Raw genomic sequence first — 9,996 nt, forward strand, 5'->3', positions numbered from 1 at the left:
CCTGTCTTCAAACCTTCCCATATACCTCTCTTTACTCTTTCTCTATTTCAGCTCTTTCTTGCTATTGTTATTGCATGCCTTATGGCTTTAAAACAAAACAAAACAAAAGGCCAGGCAAAAAACCAAAAAAAAAAAAACCCAAAAATCCCAAAAAACCCTTAGTGTTATTTTCCTTTCTCTCCTTCCCTTCCCTTCTGTATCAACCTCCCTCTTCCTCCCCAGTTAAAATCCCCCATTTTTCCCATGCCCTCCTTAATTAGCTTATATCATGCTATTGTTCTTTCTAGCACCCCATCCAAGGTACCTTTTCACTTTCTTGGTTTCTGCAATTGCTCCAGGTAATATATTAACATCTGAAGATTTAGAGATAGGAACCACAGATGAGAGAGAACATTCAGTGTTTGTCTTTATGGGTCTGGGTTACCTTATAATATAATGTCCTCTGGTTTCTTTCATTTACATGCAAATTTCATTTTTTTCTTTACAGATGAATAGGATTCTATAATGCATATGTACCATATCTCCTTATTCATTTTTCGGTTGAAAAACATTTACATTGTTTCCATTTCCTAGGTATTGTGAATAAAACAACTGTGAACATAGTTGAACAAGTATCTGTGGACTAGGAGGTCAAGTACTTTGGGCATATGCCAAGGAGTTGTATAGCTGGTTGTTATGATAATTTATTTTTATCTTTTTGAGAGTTCTCCACACTTACTTCCAGAGTGGCTGGACCAGTTTGCAATCCCACCAACAGTGAATGACACCCCGATCCCCTCCCCACTTTCCCATTCTATCTGGAGAAAGATTAAATCTCAAAATGTTTTGAATCACATTTCCCTGATTGTTGAGGATGATAATTTTTTTAGATAGTCCTTAGACATTTTAATTTTTTTCTTTTGAAGACACTTGGTTCAGATCCATAGTTCATTTTTTTGCATGGCTCATTTGTGTTTTCCGACACTATTAGATTTCATTATATATTTTGCATCTTCTGTCAGATATATAGCTGGCAAAGATTCTCTCCCATTCTGTGGGCTTGCTCTTCATTCAATTGATTATTTCCTTAGTTGTCCAGAAGCTTTTTAGTTTCTTTGAGGTCCCACTTTTCTGTTATTGGCCTGATTCTTAAGCAAATGGAATCTTATCATTTAGAACATGTTTGTCTAATATATATCCTGTAGGGTACTGCCTGTTTTCTTTGGGCAGTTGAAGTTTTTTGGGTTTCATTTTGAAGTTTCATATTGATCCATTTTGAGTTAATTTTTGTGCAGGATGAAATATATTGGTCTAATTACATTCTTTTACATGTGATCATAGTTTTCATAGCACCATTTTTTGAAGATACTGTCTGTATTTTTCCACTGTTTGTTTCTGGCATCTTTGTCAAATATGAAATACCTGTAGTTATGTGTAATCATGTTTAGGTGTTTTATTTTATTCCACTGGTCTTCATATTGGTGTTTTGTGCCAGTATCATACTGTTTTTATTCTTTTCTTTAACCTACTGTGTCCATGAGTATAGGCCCATGAGTATAGGCCCACCCACTGGAGCATGGAAAACCTACTAGGGACCATATCCCTGCAACAAACTGAGTCTCCTCCAACTGCCATCAACTCCCAACAGTTCTTCACCTGCTGATGGAACTTCACATGCCTCTCCCCTAGCTACACGAAAATGTTAGCTGGCTTGATTTAGTGCTGGTCTTGTGCAGATGATCACAGATCTTATGAATTCATGAATGTAATGGCCTTTTCATATCCAGAAGACAGATTTGTAGCAATTCTCCCCAACCTCTAGCGCTTACAATTTTTCTACTTCCTTCCCCAGTATTCCCCGAGCCTTGAAAGAAGGGGATATGATATAGATGTTCTGTTCAGAGCTGAACAATTCACTACCAAGTTTTTTGCACTTTAATCAGATTTGAATCTCAGTACTGTCATCCCTTGCAAAAATGAGCTTCTCTGACAAGGACTGGAAGCTTCAATAATATGTAAATATTAGGATAAATATTTAGAAATCCATTTGATACTGTGTCCATTTACAAATGTCAAAGTATAGGTTCTGCCTGAGGGCCTGTAGGCTCTCCAGCCAAAGGTTTTCAGACACATTTATAATAATAGCCATGAGTTCTTTCTTATTGAGTGAGCCTTATATCTAGCCATAAAGCAATTGCTTACCTCCATAGCGTTAGTGCCACTGTTGCAGCAATGGGCACATCTTGCTAGGCCAGTTCTTCTTGTAAATTGGTTCATACTGTGTAAAACTACCAATGAATTTAATCTACCAGCTGCCTATATAGCACTTTTCTTACAAAATCTAATTGCTATGAAGGAAGCTTCTGGATGGGTACCAGGTTGATTTCTTCATGTTCTGTGACCCAAACAAGTAGCGTCTTCAGGAATATGTTCTTACCATTAAATTATTTTATGTTCACTACTTTAACAGCTACCTGTGATAACTACATAATCATCTTTACCTAAGGTAAAGGTTTATTTGGCTTATGAAATTCAAGGTTCTTGAACATCTATATCATATCCCCTTCTTTCAAGGCTCTATTGTTGGTTATTGCTCCTGCTATTTCACTTGTGGTGAGTCAACCTACTATGGTAAGGAACATGAAGCAAAGAAATTAATTTGCTTCATGTTCAGAAAGTAAAAAGAGGAAAAAGAGGCTAAGCCCCACTATGTAGTTCAGGAGAACACCCTCATTGTCCTGAAAATTTCCTCCAAGACTCCAAGCCTTAAGAGTTCAAAGACCCAGCGGTGGTGACACACGCCTTTAATCCCAGCACTCGGGAGGCAGAGCCAGGCGGATCTCTGTGAGTTCGAGACCAGCCTGGTCTACAGAGTGAGATCCAGGAAAGACACAAAGCTACACAGAGAAACCCTGAATCGAAAAACAAAAAACAAAAACAAAAAACAACAACAACAACAACAACAAAAAAGAGTTCAAAGACCTTTCAGTAATGCCATAGGCTGATAGGCTGGAACCAAGCCAAAACATGGACCACTGGGGAACACTGTGGACCCAAGCTTTAACAAATGATGAGTTATTTGCCCCAAAGCCTTCAAATATGATATCCTTCCTGCTTGGAATATGGTTTTGTTTCTGTCTACTAAGTTAACATATAATTATTTAATATCACTTTTAAGTTTATTTCCCTGAGGTTGCCTGCCCAGACTTCAGAATCTGTAGGAGTTGATGGCTAATCTCATTTGTCAACTTGATGGGATTTAGAATCACTATAAAAATGAAACTCCAGGCTTGCTTGTGAAGACGTTTCTTGATTAAGTGAATTAAGGCAAGAAGACACACCTTAACTATTTATGATACCATTCCATGGGCTGGAATCTTACACTAAGTAAAAAGGAGAAAGTGAGCTGAGCACCAGCATCTTTCTGTGTTATACTCCTGTTGCCATTCATTTTCCACCATGATGGAATATTATTTAGAATTGTACGCCAAAATAAAACCTTTCCACATTTAAATTGCTTCTAACAGCTATCCTGTCACAGCGATGAGAAAAGGAATTCAGGCAGCAGCCTCTGTTGAATCTTTCTATAGGAACCATGTGCTTTTGGATGGCTATTACTAACACTTCAAACTGATAAACCTATTTGTTTGACCTTTCTAAGTTTCCTCTTACCTTACTATCTACTCCATGAAGATAGACACTTTCATTCATCATGTGTCCCCAGAAATTAGCCAGCACTTATTTGGAACTTAATACTTATCAATTGAATATAAAGCTTTATTATAAATACAAGAGGAGTAGACTCCATTTGATGTAACTCTAAAATTTAGTCACTGTGCATAATTGTTCTGAAATTTTCTAATGACTATGATAAAGTAGGAATTGTTTCACATTGCTTATAGGCATTTATAACTGAGTCCCTTCCTCCCTCCTCAGCCTTATACTCCAACGACCCTAAACTCTTTGGGGCTTCCTGCCCCATATCTCTCTTTCTTTGCTTCAAATTCCCTCATGTCTACTTTATTTTAATTAGTTTGTGCATACTGATTCAGTCTCTAAATCACCTCTTTCAGAAAACTTTCTCTAGTAATTCACTGTGATTTTGAAACTCCTGACACTACACAGATGCTGCCCTTTCTTTCCAACTAATTTTTGTAACAAATCCCCTTTGGTGCTCTAATTGCACCCTTCACACAGTTATGTTTTAGTATTTACAAATTGAGACTGGAGAGATGGCTCAGGGGTTAAGAGCACTGACTCACCTGAGTTCAATTCCCAGCACCCACATGGCAGCTCACACCTGTCTGAATCTCCAAGTTCAGGGGATCCCAAGTCCTCTTCAAACCTCCATGGGCACACGTATCTGTGGTGAACAGGCATATATGCATGCAAAATACTCAAACATAACATACAAATAGTATTTACAAGTTATCAGCTTTGATGCTACTATAGAGACTGATGGGATTAAAAAGAAGTGGCTTTGACTCAGACTAGTTAACTCCACATTCTGTGACTTAGAGGCATATTAGCTTTCTTTCCTCACCTATAAAAATAGGTTAAATGAGATAATTGAGGAAAGTAACTTTTATGAAGTCTGCACAATAAACATTCAATAATTAACAGTAAATACAAAGGCCTGATTTATATAGTATGTGTATCTATCTGCTATGTGAATACTTCCATCATTATCAATTTCAAATAAAAAACCAAATTGATACTGAATTTGGACTAATGAATAAATAAAGAATGTGCACTCACAAGCTGGAGCACTCACTCTAGCATATCTCTATGTTCAATGAATCTTTGTTCAAAGGAGTTATTTCAATGAAGGAAGTATTCTTTGTTTCCAAGGCTATCTATCTGGCAGGATCCCCCTGCTTCTTTCAAAATGCATTGCTTCTAAGTATTCCCTCTTATGCCATTAGCTTTTTCCTTTCTGGTGGTTCTTTTATCTTTGACTACAAATACATCTATGATGCTCCTGTGCTTTGAGATTCTATTCTTCTCCAGCATGCCTCTTTACTTCACAATGTGTTTCTTAGTTGTACATTAGATAAATGTATTTTAGTCACCTACAGTGAGTCAAGTGCTGTGCTAAACACCTCCCATCCACTACATTCTGCCCCACTAAACTTGCTTCAACTACAGATTCATGCCAGTTCCTTTCCCTTCTCAAGGACTTTGCATGGTGTTCCTTTTGTTTGGAAATATCTTCTAAAATTTATTACATTTTGTCTTTAATGGTTCCGCTTCAATGTCACCTCCTCGAAGAAATACATGTTCCTTGCTTCCTCAGTTAAAAGTCCTATAGAACTCTGTTCTTTTAGTTCACAGTAGCATTTGGGAGGAAATAATTACAAGCTTTAGTTTAATGTCAGTGTCTTTTATTAGAGTATGAGTTCCACAATGAAAGTAACAATGGGAGTTTTATCCTTTAACATAGTGTTTAATGATATTGAATGAATAAATGAACAGAGCATTATATTAAATGAGTCCACAAAAAATGTTCTTGTTACTCTGTCAGGAAATATAAACTCTGTTTTCCCCATCTGTAAATGGAGATAGTGCAAGTCGGTTTCCCAAAATCTGTAGCAGAGCATCATTCTTCATGCCTTAGCACAGGGTGGTATTTTAGAAAAGCAAGGATGATCAATCGTATACCTGATTTAAACCTTTTTAGTGGCTGTGGTTCAGCCTAAATCTTCAGAAAGCCTCAACATATGGGCTATGGTTGTTTCTACCTAGCTATCCATTCCTATCCCTGCTTCTGTTTCCTCTTCTTGACTAGACTTCAGCTAGAAGGCTTCTATTTAACTCCCTGGATGCATATTCTGCCTTGTCTCAAGTAGGGCCTTTTGTTCTGCTCTTTTATACCATGAAGATGATATTTCCCTAAACACATTCCACACTTTTTCAGTCATGTTTGCTTGCATAGCCTATGGAGAAATCTACTACCAATGTTTTGCTACATAATCATTGTAATTAAACAATCTTTAACCATGCAATTCCAATAAAATTGCATGGTTAATAATTCATTACAGAATTTTTGTTAGAGATTTCATAACAAGAATGTTTTCTTACACAATTCTCTTTCTACTGAGGGTTCACTAACAAGCAGCTTCTACTTTTGAGCCCCAATTTATAAACACAAGAATTGTTTTCTACTGAATTTTTCATTAACGGCAAGCTTTTTCTTTTATGCAAAATAAATTTATGTGCATGAAAAATAAACCTTTAAAATACTTGTTTTGTTTTTATTATATTTTCTTGCTTATCCATTTAGTTATGTTTATCTATCTATCTATCTATCTATCTATCTATCTATCTATCTACCTACCTACCTATCTCTGCACATGTGCATGCCTGCACATGACTCAGTACCTCTGTGGAGGTCAGAGTGCAACTTGTTGGAGATGGTTCCCTATTTCTACCATGTGAGTTTTTGGTATTTTAACTTACACCATCTAACTTGACATCAAGCATATTTGCATAATGAGTCATCTCAATAGCCCTTAAATATTTGTCTTTATATGCACGGAAGTTGTAGTTCTCACCTGGTCCTAGAAGCCTCGTATGTCAGCAAATGGTCAAATTGAAGACTCATAACTGGCCTCAGTTCTGATGATCAGTGACAATTGAGTGGTTGTCCCTAAAATGGACATCTTTGTCACTCCCAGCTTCCAAGGAACATTGCATAAAGAAGAGGAAAGGACTATGGGAATAAGAAACTAGAGGGGAGTGAAATGCTGTCTTCTAGAGAGCACACAGCAACTGAGACAACCTGTACACACATAAGAAGGAGGAGAATGGAAAAGAGGGACATGGAGTGTGGGGTGGGGACTAGTTACGGCAAATGAGGGGGGTTGGCAAAAGTGGAAGTGGATGAGAAAATGTACTGAGGACTGACTATGATAACAGTATGGAATTATCTAAAGTAAGTTTAAAACCTCAATAAAGTGATTGAGATATATTTACAAGACTGTCCCTTAGCATCCTCTGACTTTTAGAAGATACCCAATCATTTTTATTTATTGACATTTCTAAGAAATGTTGGAGTAGATCATTACTGAGTTTATAAGCTTCATCCCTCTTCTAATAGCCATTTTCTCTTTCTCTGCTTTGAATCATGTGACAAAATGGTAGAGGTACTTTATCCAGGACTAATATTGGTGAGCCCACTGTTAACAGAAAGATGGACATTTCCTGAGCTTTCCCTAGCCCTATTTCCTCCCTCTTCACTCTGGGGTTGAAAAGACTGAAGGCAAACATTATCTACAAGTCTTGTTTCTCTTAATATTTTTATTATGACCACAGCAGAAGCAATAATTGGTATTTCAAACCATCAAGGAATATGTTTCCTTTGAATTTTTCTACCATTATTTATCTATATGTAGAATCAACATATACAGGGAAAGAAGGAATGGAAGACTGATTTCTTATTTTAAAATATCATAAGGCAGTAAATGCTAATCAATCCTATTAAACAGACTAAACACAGGCCTTAAAAATCATATTAGCTAAACATGATATATACACTATCTTTATGAGATAACACTGTATCTAGTGACCTGTTAACCCCACTTCACATATTTCTCATACTGTCTTCAACTTTACTTTCTCAATTGCCTATTCAAGTTATGTCTTACATTATGTAAGACTTTTTAAAACCCAAATAATTTCTAATTTCCCAGATTCCCTTTACATGAACTTACCATTCTTTCTACATATCTTATTTTCTAGATATATCTGAATTCCATGAATGTTCCATGGATTACCTCTTTAAGTGTTTAATTTATTTCACACCTTGTTTATTATATCACATTCTTTGAATGCTCATGTTATCTCACACCTTGTTCATGATATGCCCTATATGTGGGCTGTCCTCCTTTACACTTGTCTTCCTGAGAAACTCTTATCTAGCCTATGAAGCATAGCTTACAATGTCACATACATTTAATTGTTTCCTAATACCATTCCTATCTTTTAATATCATTCAGCCTTTCTAGTTCATACACAGAGCAGAAATCACTAATTGTCTTCTCTTATATACATTCTTGGTATTTAATATATTTTAGAATGCATTTGAGTGAAAAGTAAATTCATAATGACAGGTTTAATCACAAACAAGTCCAAATATTTAATGACAAATTTGTGCCTGGCAGGAATTTCTAATTTCACTTAAAGTTTTATTATTCTGTTTCATAAGCATGATATCACTCATAAAAAGAAAAAAATTAAATTGTATAAGACATAAGTGCTTGCCTTCAAATACCTAAGAATCACTGGATTAGGTATATAAGATGGATTTAAATTTTATTATTATGTAAGTATGATTTAAATTTGTCTTATATTTGTATGATTTGACTTGAATATTTAAAAAATCCAAGTAAATTTCTCAGTCTTTCCAAATGACACTTTTAATCTACAGAAGGTCATGATGATCACTGCTTTCTTTTGACAGCACTCAAACACTAAGAGAAATCTCACCAGCAACACTTGAGTTAATTATAGTCGAGAGTAAAACAGTCTTTTTAATATTTAAGTAATGATGAGATAAACCACTATAGAATTCTGCTGTTTTTCCCTCTGCTGCCAGGCATACAGCAAAGACACTGCTCTTTATTTCCTCCAAGGATGAATACATGGCTTCCCTACTCAACTAAAATTTTAACATGACCTAAAATTGCTTCCCTGGTGTTTCAGGGCTTCTATTACTGTGACAAAACATCACGAACAAAAAGCAAGGTCAGGAGGAAAGGGTTTATTTGGCTCACACTTCCATATTACTGTTTATCATCAAAGAAAGTCAGAACAGAAATTCAAACAGAGCAGGAACCTGGAGGCAGGAGCTGATGCTGAGGCCATGGAGTGTGCTGCTTGCTTACTGGCTTGCTTCTCATGGCTTGCTCAGCCTGCTCTCTTTTAGAACTCAGGGTTACCAATCCCTAGTTGGAACCACCCACAATGGGCTGGGCCCTCCCCCATCAATAACTAATTAAGAAAATGCCCTATAGGCTTGCCTGCAGGCAGTTCTTATGGATACATTTTCTCAGTTGAGGTTTCCCTCCTTTTAGATAACTCTAGCTTGTGTGTCAAGACTAGCCAGCATAGCCGGTATATTAGCTATTTCATTCTTCAGATTTTTCAATCCTCTTTTCTTGGATTAAATTGTTTTATTTTGGATACAAAATAATGGGTTTTATTTGTTGTTTTCATAACATATATCATTGTAGGTTGGTCTTACTCTCTCCCCAGTGCCCTCTCCTGATCCCCCTGACTTTTCTGGTTCTCAATAGCTCATACCTTCTGATTTCATGTCACATATATTCTATTACCCTTTCCTGTTCAGTCTCCCCTCCCTGTAGACCTCTACTTCTATTATCCCATGTATTTTCACGTACTACACGACACCCCACCACATACACAATTAATTATAAACTTAAATCTAGCCACTTTACTGAATGCTTTTACACTCCACCAAAATGAACTCTAATTTTAAAAAAATTAATTAAAACAGGGTGTCATGTCTTTGAGTCTTCTGTTTGCCTAAACCTTATTCCCAGTGTTCTTTTGTTTGCCTAGAAATGTCATCTTATTCTTCAGATGTCTACTTAAATGTAACCCCCCCCCCATGCAATGTTACCAAGCTCATTTGGGGAGACACAGGCCTTTTATCTGAATCTAGTATTGTTATAATTATTTGATTTTTTAAGTTATTTAATACAAAGGATCCTGTATTTTCATTTTAACATTTATCACTTAAAATACATTAGAAAAATATCAGGGTATGATATAGTAACTGATTCTCTACTCATTTATCATCATCTAAAGCAGTGGTTATCAACCTGTGGGCTGCAATTCCTTTTGGGGTCAAATGACATTTTCACAGGGGTCCAAGGACCCTTTCACAGGGATCGCATACCAGATATCCTGCCTATTAATATTTACATTACAGTTCGTAACATTAGCAAAATTATACTTATAATGTAGCAATGAAATTAATTTTATGGTTGGGGA

This window comes from Onychomys torridus, chromosome X (genome assembly GCF_903995425.1).
Source record: "Onychomys torridus chromosome X, mOncTor1.1, whole genome shotgun sequence".
NCBI lineage: Eukaryota > Metazoa > Chordata > Mammalia > Rodentia > Cricetidae > Onychomys > Onychomys torridus.